The sequence below is a fragment of the Hyposmocoma kahamanoa genome, unplaced genomic scaffold (genome assembly GCF_003589595.1).
Source record: "Hyposmocoma kahamanoa isolate Upper Pololo Valley unplaced genomic scaffold, ASM358959v1 102, whole genome shotgun sequence".
Taxonomy (NCBI): Eukaryota; Metazoa; Arthropoda; class Insecta; order Lepidoptera; family Cosmopterigidae; genus Hyposmocoma; species Hyposmocoma kahamanoa.
Window position 1 is genome coordinate 16,508,203 of NW_020653337.1, and position 13,589 is coordinate 16,521,791.

General features: G+C 35.6%; 1 protein-coding gene across 3 annotated transcripts in view; it reads right to left on the reverse strand.

Annotated features, from left to right (window-relative positions):
* LOC113237402 (myosin-VIIa) overlaps nucleotides 1–3,177 on the reverse strand; it is a 60,000-nt gene extending 56,823 nt beyond the window's left edge. For all 3 annotated transcript variants that reach the window (XM_026473864.1, XM_026473855.1, XM_026473847.1), the window contains exon 1: nucleotides 2,936–3,177. The gene's annotated coding sequence lies outside the window, so the exon portion shown is untranslated. The remainder of the gene's footprint in view (nucleotides 1–2,935) is intronic.
* Nucleotides 3,178–13,589: the final 10,412 nt, after the last annotated feature.

Below are 13,589 nucleotides of genomic sequence, written 5' to 3' on the forward strand. Positions count from 1 at the left end.
TATGCTTTGAATTGAAATTATTTTAAGAATCTTGTAATAAATTCTCAAGGCGTATACATTTTATTTTTCGCGCCGCATTCTTCGGCAACCATCTTTTGTTTTTGCTTGACCTTTGGATTCTTGGACCTTTTTTAAAAAGTGAAGGGAAGGGTTTATGTATGTAACTTTTATCAACATTCGCTCAATTTAGAGGCACCTGCAGGCTGATTTTAATTCAAATCGTAATTGATCCGATCGGGTAACCCATCTGAGTCTCGAAATCAGATGGGTTTTCGAGCGAGAAGATGAACCTGATTCCTACAATATCTTTCTAATTTGTGAGTTAAATCAACTGTCGTTCCGAGTTGAAATGTCAAAAGTTTCCAATCGGCCAGTTGTGAATCGCAATTATGCCCCTCATTATAATAATTTAAAAAAAATTATCGAACTCGCTGAAACAATAAAGTACCAAAAACCATTTTAGGTCAACTAAGAATTACATTTACATTTCGGGTTTATTCCAATTAAAATGTTCCACAACGCACTCTATCACCATTGAATAAAATTGCTTTGAAATATTTCATTTAATAAAGGCGATTTCAAGTATTTATTGGACGTATTTCATAGAATTCGCGTTCAATCATGACAGGTAGAAATTAAAACAAGACATAATTTTCATTGGCTTTGTCGAGAACGTAGTTTATTATCTCTGTTCGGCATATGGTTTAAAATTGATTAAATTTAGAATAAGTCAAGTGTCAAGCCAATTGTTATTAGTACCTTCTTTATCTAGTTTCATTAGGTTCAATAATATAAGACAGGACATTGCTACATATTTAAATTTCTCGTCTGTGTGCAAAGACAAACCTTATAAGTAATATTTAGATAAGTTAAAATTTTACTGCATTGACGTACTTTGCAAATTTTTTTTTACCAGATTTTAACGTTCACAATGTGATAAATGTTCGCGAATACCTTCAACATTCGTATTCGGCAAAGTAATAATTATCAAAATCAACGTATGGCATTTTAGTATCTATCATTGAAATATTTTTTGTAGAAAATGGTACATTTATAACTTTAAACACCTTTCGTTGATGTCTTCTATATTGATAAAAAATTAAAATTCTCGTGAAACTAAAATGCATTTTGCTAAATTATTGAAAAAGTATTTAGTATCGCACTTCAATCGAGCAACTTCCAAGCGGAATGCAGCACGAGTTTCACAATGATTTTCATCAAGGCAAATTTTACAACTTATCATGTAACTAAAATTACATAATGTTTAAAACAATAAATGACAACAATGTGTTCACAGACTTCATTAAATAAATCTTTTGAAGATTGAATGTGTAACGGCATTGAGATAAGATCACTGTGTGAGTTTTTAGATACATTGAAATGGCCGTAGTGTGTATATTTGTTGCCTAACAACGGAAAAAGATGACGTGAGATCCGTGGCGCATTTTCCCTCTCAAGCGTCGTCGTCAATATCGAAAAAACAAAGAGGAAAATTAGTATAAATAAGAATAAGTCTGCAACTTATTTCATACCGTTTTAAGACCACATTATAGATACAGGTAAAAAGTAGCTGGTGATGATGTTAATCAATGTCTTGAAAACCACGATTTTCACCGGCATTACCTATATACAAGTATTTGTCGATTTACTAGAAACCTTTACTTCATTGCAAGTTGTAGTAGCAGTAGAGCTCCTTGTGAAAGTTAGTCCAGGGATATACTGCCATCTTACCTATTCTGCCGCCAAGCAGTAATGTGAGCATTACTGCGTTCCGGTTTTGAAGGATAAGGTTGGTTAATTACACTACCCCTGTCACCGTCTGTTGACAAGTCCAACTTGTCAACAGACGGTGACAGGGGTAGTGTTGTGCCCCTCAGGTCTTTGCAAATAAAAGTTCTGGTAGCCCAGCAACTATTATGAACAGGCGTGTCGCTGGTGGTAACCAGGCGCAGGACTTATTCGTCCCATCATTTGGTATACATAAAAAAAGTAATGGAAGGCAAGTGATTCTACAAGCGCGCAGGTTTATAACAATAAAAATGTTGAATCATATTAGAATACTTACGAAGACTGTCAACTGTATTAACGATTATTTAATAGTATAATGCGATGTTTCATAGTTCTGGAAATAAATTATGCATGTGTGAGTGTGTAAATATTCATACTGGTTCGTAAAGCGTTGTTTACAACTTTCCATGGGAACTGCAAAAGCATTGTTCGACCGCGATGCGATAGCATATTTATCAATATGGTGTCAGATTCGATAGGCTTTCTCACGAGTATTATCCACAGCTGATGATCTTCGTTTTACTAATCAGCCATTTTCTTTGGTACGCTTATAAAACTTTGTATGATATGTTCTATTTTCGTTTTGGTAAAGTTTTTATATGAAATGGAAAACTAATCCGAAATATGTAACTATATAAATAATACGTTAAATATACGATGAAAATATATATTTAACGTTTCTATATTTAGTCTCAGTGAAAGAGAATTAATAAGGTGATAAAAGCATTAATTCCAACTGTTAATCAACTCGATTAAGATTCCAGTAAGATTTAAACGAGAGCAGTATAGAACGTGAAGAATTTTACCTACACTTCCGCGGTATAAACTTTCTTCCACACCGGTAATTGCAGCCAAACTTTATCCCACTTCTGACAAGAGAAAACAAGAAATTCTTTCATATGTTTTAAAGTAAATAAGGCTTGTTAGTATAAGAGAATGCTAGTTAACAATGTGATGCCATAATTCACATGTTCACGTGTAAACGAGACGCATAGATGATCTACGTGGAGAAACATCGCGAATGTGGCACAATGCATACGGACCCAATTAGAAGAGAATCCCACAAGAACCGTTAGTTAATAACCTGTAAGCCGTAATCATCATCACCTGACTACATCAACACACGGGTTTATAGAGTTGGAGTTACCGTTAAAGATCCGCGTTCGAGCGAGGTGCAGTCATATCAGAACTGAATCACGGTGCACTGTTGATAGATTGATTTGCATTGAACACTGGTCACGCACTGCACTAGTCACTGTCACTATTTCCGGCGCATAGCCGCAAGAGTCGCGAAGCCAAGGGTCGCGTCAGAGCGGCAGGGACAACCAAATGCGACCGAGCGTAAATTTTAACCTACCTGAAGCGCTTGCGTGTCGCCCGTCAGTTCACCGGACCGACACCGACTGTTTTATCGACGTGAACGCCGCCATGTTTAATTAAAACCTCCATTTTTTACCCCTTTTACATATTATCTTCTGACAAAAACTCACATGATACGTCGCTGTATAACCTACCACAAAATGAAGGTTCCCGTTAGTTTTAAACATTCTAAATATCTCTATAATTATAGCGTAAAAGCCTTATGCTGTATTATCTAAATTGTTAACTCCACCTGTTGGACGTTGAACGAATTGTGAAAAACGTTTACTTTACGGTAAGGTTTAGTTAAGTTAACACAAACGTTTCTAATTTATTTATAGTAAATTTTAATTTAATAAACTAGATCTATAATCACCTAATACAACAATACCCTGTTATACATGTAGATTAATTTTAATTCAAATTATTGTTTGGAAAAACGAACCGGTTTCATTACGAAAGGCTTCGACAAAGTATCAATGCCGATTGATTCAATTGAGGTAGCGTAGTACTTTGGACAGTTTTCCATAGATGGCGCTATAAGTCCTTTAAAGCCTTACTGTAACTGATGTTTGTAAAAGTTTTACAGTTTAAAAATAACCTTCATATTTCGTTTAAGAATTGCATAGAACTAATATGAAAAATCTAATTTGTACGAATTATCAACAGTCGTACAACATAAATGTTTAACATTGGCGACCTGTCCCAATCGTTAGTACAGTGGACACTGGATAGTGATGAAAGACACTCAGTCTTTTAAGGCGTTTTATAAAGACTCGATTCCATTTTACAGGTTTTTTCTTTTGAAGGTTTAATCTTATGACTCAAGACGTAAGGGTTTAAAGACTAGACTAGTCGTGAGGCGTTAAAAATTAGTCGATATTTTTTAAAAGACCTTAAAAGACTGAGTCTCTTTCATCACTAGCATTGGATAAGGAGCTCCCGGGTTCGGTTCCCGTTAGGATCAATTTGAGCAATTTGGTTCTGGTCTGTGTGCCACGGGTAGCGCCCCATTTTGCTCTGGTACAGGGAATTCCCTAGTTTGAAACTTTTTTAAATTGGTTTTGTTTCCTGACACGTTATTATTATAATAACTTTAAGAATATTCAGGTTACAACATCCACAAAATTAAAATAAATATTATTGCGCTTATTAAATACCGTTGATGTCTTCTGTATAAAAAAATAAGCGAAGCAATAAATAAAACAATTACGGTGCGGGGCTGTTGAAATTAAACTTTTAAAACTGTCAAAATCTTGCGATAATTTTGAACGTCATAATGAACACGTCATGAGGGACTAAACTTAGGGACTTATTTGTGAAAGTGATAAACTCGAAAATCTCACGAAACTACACATTTCTAGATTCTTTGTTCATATTCATATATTTATTGCATTTCTACGTGGTTTCCTTAGATCTAGAATACATTTAAAAAGTCTCTTAGACATGTAGCACCCCGCTGGGGCGCCATAATGTATCAGAAAGCATATTTATTTTTTATGACATCAAGTGACGGGACGAACAAGTTACGCGCGTGATGGTAAGCTACACGCCTGTCCATAACAGTTACAGTACCACTCAGAGCTTTAAATTGCAAAAATCTAAGGTGCACTACCCTGCGCCCGTCACCCTGAGACATAAGTTGACAAGTCCCATGTGCCTGCATTGAGTGGGGCCCTGACCTGTACAAAGAGTAAACAATGGCGATTTTAATTCGTTTAAACCGCGATTATTTCGTTTTATGATTGTTTTGGGGGAATATAGTTCGAAATGTCTGAGAACGAATTTGTCATCTTTCTTGATTTCTTTGTCATCAATTTGTATTTTATTGAAATAGAATGTTCCCTTTTTGTCTTTATATAAAGAGAATCCCGAAAATGTTTAAGTTTCCTCGATGACCATGCAAATTTCAACTTTTCGTTGTCCTGAACACAAAATCGAACTAAAAATAAAACTTTCCGGATTTAAATCGCGTATATTTGCTTTTTCAAACAAACTCATACACATAACACAAACATTTTTAACAAACCCAACAAACACTCAAATCCGGAAAAATAGTTAATTTCCTATGTGTAACAATCGCGAAAACCTAAGAACTCGATAAATAAAACTTTGTCATGTCTTTATGATACAACCAATTTGAAAATTATATTCCAGCTCTGAAATAAAAATCGTGTTACATGGTGTGTTTTTACGGGAGAATCGGCAGCCTCCTAGGATATTTAGTAGCAGTAGAGCTCCTTGTGAAAGAATTCGTCCAGGGAAGTACGTACTGCCATCTTACCTGTTTCTACCGCCAAGCAGTAATGTCAGTATCTGTACAGTAGTGTTCCGGGTTTGAAGGGTAATGGTGCCGGTGAAATTACAGGCACATGGGACTTGTCAACTTATGTCTCAGGGTGATGAGCGCAGTGGCAGTACCCCTCAGATATTTGCGATTTAAAGTTCTGAGTGGCACTGCAACTGTTATGGATAGACGTGTAGCTTACTATTAGGCGCACGACTTGTTCGTCCCGACTTGATAATTACAAAAAAAATAATAACCATTTTTACACAGTTTACATTACACACGGAAGATAGAAAACATTACATAATTGAACATGTGACACTTTACAACTAACATAGTATTATCTCAAAAATTGTGTTATATTTTATCTCAATATTGCGTTATATTAATAATTTATCTCCAAAATTTCGCTATATTTGTATGTCATTCGTATACGATTTAAATTCACAGGACAACACTGTCGCTTTGAAATTAAATAGGTAATATTAATATAACTTAGAGCAATTTTGAGATAATACTATGTTAGTTGTGATGTGCGATGTGTTGAATACAAACGAACTGGCGTATATTTCACGTACATCTGCATAAGGATGTTTACGTAATAGGTATTTTTCTTACGAGTGGAATAGATACAATTAATCAACATTGTTATATGCATGTACGAATGGTAATGTCCCGTATAGTTGTGAGTGATTCAACATTAGCAGATAAATGTGGCAGGACAGTACCTACTTAGGTATTTAAATCAGGCCCTTAAATTTGGGGCTAAAAATTGTGTTTAAAGCTATCTTTATCTTAAAATATAAAATTGCACAAAAACCAAATAGCAAGTAGTTAAAAGTAGTAGATGATGTTGGAGTTTATGAAAGGAACCGCCCTGCATGACTAACCATTCTTTTCCTGGAGGTCTGGCACACCCGGGAAGATAATCGTCAAATAAATTACCCCGATTAGCAAATATTTTCATCACGTTGGCAAACATTATAGTGTATGTCACCAATACGATAAGAAGAAGAAGAAGGAGAGATAGATGACGATAACCAGTATTTTACTGATTACCTGTGCGTACATCATTCTACATTATTATTTCTGTTCTCATAAGTATAACGTGGTTTAGAAATTACTAGAAAGCAAAAATTACTTTCCTCAGAATCATTTCAAATACTTGCAATTGACAACGAATGAGAATGGATAGAAAAGACAGCCCTTAAGTTGTCCACTGCCACTTACAAGTCAACTATGACCATAAAGCGTGAAATCGCTCTGGTGTACCTGAAAAAGAAAACAAAGTTATGCCAAGGCAAGGTAGAAATAAGTAAGTAATGATAAGTAATGATTAGTGTTTAATCAATAAACACGAAAATCTTGAAACATAATATAAACATTTTTAAAATATAATCATAATTATATTATCAAAAATAATGCAATAGGTTTCATATTTTATTATTGTCCTAAAATAAAAATTAAATAAATGACAGTCATATCATTTATTTACACACAGGTACAATCGAAAATAAGATCTTGTGCTATGCGCGCTAGAGCATATTTTTATTACGACTGCAACTCGTACATAAACTAATTTTCAAAATAACAAACACTAAAAAAATTAATTTATAATTATAAAACCAGACACTTATGCTCTCCGTTTTTCAGTAGAGCTGTAGAGCTCCTTGTGAAAGAGTTCGTCCAGGGAAGTACTGCCACCTTACCTATTCCTGCCGCCAAGCATTAATGTCAGCATTACTGTGTTAAGGTTTTGAAGGGTAAGGGTGCTGGTGAAATTACATGCACATGGGACTTGTCAACTTATGTCTCAAGGTGATGGCCGCAGTGCCCCTCAGATCTTTACGATTTAAAGCTCTGAGTGGCACTGCAAATACTATGGATAGACGTGTCGCTTACCACCAGGCGTTCCACTTGTTCGTCCGTCACTTGGTATTATACAAAAAATAGTTATTTATTTTTATAATGTAAAGCGACGGCGACGGGACGTTACATTAAACTGGTAATGTTGAATAAAACGATGGCACGATTAGACCGTAGTTAATAGTACCTTTTTTTATTACCCGAGGAAATCTGCTTACACATACCCCGGCCCTACCAGAGCCGGGGTTATGTGGGACTGGGCTGAACCCTGACCGGGAGCAGAGACACAACGGTCCCCCAACTTTAATGTAAGGCTCGTAGAACACCAGACGAGTCTTCCATCTCGGGGCCCAAGGCGGAAACCCATTCAGGGGGGAGTTAATAGTACCTAAATGAACTGAACACAGAGTCCTAAAATTTACAATTCCGATAATTGCTGTTTACTTTACCATGACCGTATTATTCGATTCACGCGTAATCATTTCTTTAATTTTTTGAAACTCATCTCATTTAACCTATTTTAAAAAAGGGAGGTTCTCAATGCGACTGTTATTTTTGTGTATATATTACGCGATTACTCCAATATTTGTGACCCGATTTCGATATTTTTTTTTGTTGGAATGTTGTATCTCAATGTATCTTCAAATTTTAAAAATATATTTCACCCCTAGGGTGCAGATTAGAGGATGATTTCGTTTTATTGGATTGAAGCACTTAATAAACTTAGCAAATAGATGTTATTCCAAACTTTTGAGATCGGTTCTTTCATAATCGAAAATATTGTAGGATATTATACACACCATTTGGTATTGTGTACTTTGGGGGTATGGTGGGTCTCTGACACAAATTGGAAGCAAGAACCTTTCATTTCCCTCCAATCATGGGAAAAATATTCTCCGATTTCACCTTTTTTTACAATAATCTGTAATAAAACAGAAACAGAATAAGATTTTCTGATATTCTGCAATAATCAACTATATGAATTTAGTATAAAAAGACAGAACTCTAAAACAATGAAGACTAAATTATATTTACAAACTCGACATCTATCAGACCGCAATGCCTAGTATATTGAATTGATTCCAGTCTTCTGCAGATTTTGTCCTTTAGTAAGTAAGATCTGTTTTTGTAACAAAAAGTTGTGGTGAGAACTAAATTTATGTTATTTTGAATATCTATTTACGACTCTCGCCTCTCCCATGGCATAAAAGATTAATTTTGAATTTTTAAAATGGCAGAGGCGGTATTATGATTATTATTACTTAGTCTTAGTGTAGTAGTAAATAATTTCACGATTGCTACACTATAATGTTAGTCAGTCGTGGCCATGGAATCTATAAAAATTCGTTTGAAAAAAAACAACAAAAATGTACTCAAATTTAGATCCGGGAAAAAATAGTGCCATTTCCATTAAGGACATGTGACAAAAACTTAACTAAATATAAATTAAAATATAATTAAATATATAAACTAAAACGACCGAGAACTTGAAATAATACATTTGCAAATTTTTAAAAATTGATTTCAAAGAACTTGATCTTATATGACCAACTTAGGTAAGATTAGGAACCTAATATGAAACCGGACGCTACTAACACAGATGTGGGTGATATAATTACGTTCATAAGTATATGTTATGGCTATATAAGTCACATTATAACAGGGTCAAGAGCGTACCGTGTTTGTTTTGCTATAATACGTGTGTTAATATTAGAATTTTAATTTTGCAATGCTATAAATTATATGAATGGTATACATGAGATAGCTTTAGGGTTCGTGGCCGAACGGTTACCATGCTGGACTGCCACGCAGAGGTGCCGGGTTGGATTCCCGGACCGGAAGAAGTAATTGTACGGCCAACATTTATTTCTCTCGTGAGTTTGAGTGTAATTTGTGGTTGTTTAAGCGTGTGTCCATGGCACCCGCGATACAGGGATTCCCTAGTGCGGGGCAAAAAAAAAATGTCACCGGATTTACATAACATACCAAATTTAAAGTCGATTGGACAAATGGCAACAAAATCATTTTACGACTAAGATCCCTACACTAACTTAAAAAGCAGCTGATGATCTTTAAACAGCTGAACAGATGTTCATCAAACTTAACTAAGAACTATCTCGACTAAGTTACCTTCAATAAAAAAAAACACTTTCAGATTAGTCCATCAGTTCGGGAGCTATGGTGCCTTGAACTACTCCACTAGTTTGTTATAATTATTAAAAAAAGATCGAATACTTAGAAAAAAATCGTTAAAACAGTTATGCTGATACTTTTCCTTTTGAATTTTTAACCGACTTCAAAAAAGGAGGAGGTTCTCAATTTGTCTGTATGTTTTTTTTTGTACCTACGTATGTTACTCGATAACTCCGCCATTTGTGAACTAATTTTGATGATTCTTTTTTTGTTGGAAAGAAGGTACCTCACATCCGCCCAAATTAGAAGATGCATGATGTCAATGAAGCTTCATACTTGACACAGTCTATTTATATGGACGAGTGTTACTTATTTGTCAGTAATTGTTTCAGATTTTGATAACATAAGTGCTTTAGCTATAATTATGTATGTATGTTGTCTAATATTTACATTTATTTACTTATGGGGTCTATTCAAGTCCGCTATTGATTGTACCACTACAATAAGTACAGTTGTCTCCAAGTAAACACGTATGTGTATGTAGATGATAATTGCTAGTGTATAATAACATACACGTATTGACCGATTACCATGGCAAATCGGATTCCTTAGCTGAGTGCGATATTTATTAGTCAACCGAGGAGCCGGATCTTGTGTACTTATATATATGTATTGCTAATCTTCATAGTTTTATAACCTAAATAGTACTGTAAGTCACGTGCCCGAAGACACGGTTCAATTAAATTAATCGAAACTAATTTACGGCAAGTTCAGTATAAGTCTCAAATTCTGAAAATAAAATAGTTCTATGTGTTTTAGTAGCAAACAAGCTGTAGTTGCTTAGCGCAAGAGCGGTTGCTTCTCAATTACGACTAGAATGTCGCAAATTTCACTTTCTCCGTTTGTACAAACGGAGAGAAATGGCTGAATTGACTTACTTACTTAACTAACATAGCAAACGGCACTGTCGATTGCCCTGAACTCCTTGAGTAATTAGGACGACGCGCAAGCAAGGGAAATCATAGGATTATTAGGGTGATAGCACCCTTTACGAGTACGTTCCTAAACTTTAATTCCTTAGTAAATAAATATAGTGAGATAAGACTTGTTCAACACCAGTACAAGTAAACTAACGTTTACTTTGTAATATTTTTTTTCTTTTAAGTGTGTATCTATTGTAAATGCTTCACGTATTTAATTTTAATTTTGTTATTTATATTTATTATGTTTTTTTTTAAATCGTCAACTTACTTTATACCTTGTTTCTAACACTGTAAACAATTATCTGTGGAACCTTTTAATTAGCCCTCAGTATACACGCACTGGTCTGTCAAGCATGTATCATACTTACCCTTCTATTCTTGTCACCTAGCTATAATTTTTCCAATAATGATGAAAATAAAATGAAATTCCGGTGGCAGCAAAACTTATGAATTTAAGTTCTACGTTACGTAGATTTGGTAATAATTAGTAGCATTACCTCTCACTAATAGTGAAGGAAAACATCGCGATGAAACCTGCAAGTCGAATAAAGTTCACAACCGTTAAGTAACCTGTATCACAACCCGCATTGGGCCAACTTATTGGGTTGACGATGATGAGATGGTTTTAAGGGGAAAGGAAGATCAAAGATAAAATCAATGGTTTGTGTGAAAGATGATATGCGTACGAAAGGAGTGAACATTCATCATTCTTCATCAACCTATCACAGTCCCCTACTGTACATAGGCATTTCCCAATATGCGACATTACGCCCGGCCCTCAGTCAAAGTCAAATAATCATTTATTCCTTAGGTAAAAATTTTAACACTTGAAAACTTCATTTTTTAAGCTACTGTTCTTTCACTGCGTTGACCTCCCCGAGAAGAACGAGCTAGAAACTCTAGGAATTGCTCTTTTCAAATAAACTTAAATGCTATGGAATACACTTTCAATCATAATTGTGTGGAATCTAGACTCTTGTTGTTTTCCATACTTCTTTATCTAACACATACTCTTCAATTTTGTAATATGCCTTTTCAATTAAAATGCTTTTAATGTAAGTTTTAAACTTAAACGGAAATGATAATATTAATACATGCTTCGGAATCTTATTGTAAAAACGTATACAATATCCCATAAAAAAATCGTTTGCCTTAGTTAAAGAAAATCGTGGTACCATGAGTTTGGACTTAGTTCTAAGGTTAATATTATTGATACCTTCTTCTTAATGAAATTATGTATATTTTTACGAGCATACAAAATATTTGGATAAATGTACTGTGATGCCACAGTCATGATACCAATCTCCTTAAACTTTTCTCTGAGAGAAACCCGAGAACCTAAACGGCACACGGAACGAATCGTTCATTTTTGCAACACAAATAGTATGGTTTGTATACCATCTGTTTCACCGCACATGAGAATCAACTTGTCGTAACCATCTGCTGCCAGCAGCCTTTCGTAGATCGTCATTCCATTTGGCCAAAGGGAGTTTTACACTACGTTTGCCGTGTCATGATCTCCACTGAAGAGCTAGTTTCCCATATCGGTTATCGGTTCTTCGACACAGATGGCCAGCCCACAGCCTGTTTATTTTACCAGTTATATCGACTACCTTGGTATCTCTAGGATAACCTCATTTCGAATCTTATCCTTCAGAGAAACTCCGGACGTAACTCATTCAACTGCCTCCGAACGGTTATCTTGCTGGACTGCCACGCAAGAGGTCTCGGGTTTCTCGGGTGTCGATTCCCGAGACGGGAGAAATGTTTGTATGGCCTACATTTATTTCTCTCGTGAGTTTGGGTGTAATTTCCGGTTGTCTATGTGTGTGTCCGTGGCACTTGCGACTCAGGGTGTAGCCTAGTGCGGCGCTATGAATGTGTGCATTATTATTCCATAGCGTATCGTGAGTGGCCACGTCTCAGCTCCGTATGTCATAACAGGTAGACTGTACACTGATTGAAAAAAACCTTTGTTTTCAAACTTCGTGCAATCTGGTAAAGGAGTGAACATAATGAGTGATGTATAGAAACAGATAGAGCTACTGTTGACGCTAAATAATGGGATAAAGGTAGAAGGATGGCGAACCTTGGAAAACGTGTGAAGTCCTCAACCTGCATTGCGCAGACCATGGCCTAAATCCCTCCTTAGAAAAGATCCGTGCTTAGTAGTCGAACGTAGAGCACAATGAGTATCAGCTGCTTTGAACCTGGCATGTTAAGTAGCAGTCTACTGCTACTTAACATAAGGACATAATGAGTTCTAGCTCCTTATGAAAGAGTTCGTCTAAGGAAGTACTGCTTACCTTACCTATTTCCAGTTTTCCATGGTAAGAGTGCTGGTGAAATTACAGGCACGCAGGACTTATCAACTTATGTTTCAGGGTGACAGACGCAGTGGCAATGCCCCTCAAACCTTTGCGTTTTAAAGCTCAGTGTTTTAGGCAGGTGTGTCGCTTACCACTAGGCGCATGGCTTGTTCGTCCCGTCACAAAGTAACATAAAAATGAAGTTCCTTCTGCATTCTCTGTTCATACTTTTTATTCATTACTACCACATCAATTTGTTTATAGTCTACCTTTTCACTTTTGCATAACTGCATGTCCAGTGATAGCAAAGGAAAAGTAGGCTTTCATGTACGAATTTGGACCTGGACCACGTAGCGAATGATGCAGTTTGATCTTTGACAAATGCAACACGAAAGTATTTTTTCGAGTCCTATAAATTTTAGATAAAGAATTCGCCAAAAACAGCACATTTATCGATTTAAAAAGAACAGAAAGCTGCCATATAACTTACCTAAGTTAACGACATCTTAATTGTAGCTCGCGCAGCTTTAAAATTAATAGTTTAAAACATGTTAGACGAAGTCGTGTATTCCGTGATCGCGTCTAATTGGAGCCCCACCTTTGTACAAAGATAATTAGGTATCCACCATCGAGCGAAATATTGCGGATGTGTTTTTGTTCGCATTCCTATCTCATAAATATTGATGGTACATCGCAAGTAGGGTTGTGACTTAACAACTAAGAAATCAGTTTGTTAAGTTTGCCAATAAATCACTTTGCTTCCTTATTCATCAGTGCACATAGTGATCTACGGTTAGCTTGCCTTGAACACCACAATCGCATTATAACTGCAATATAAGATAAATATGAATCACTGTACCTATG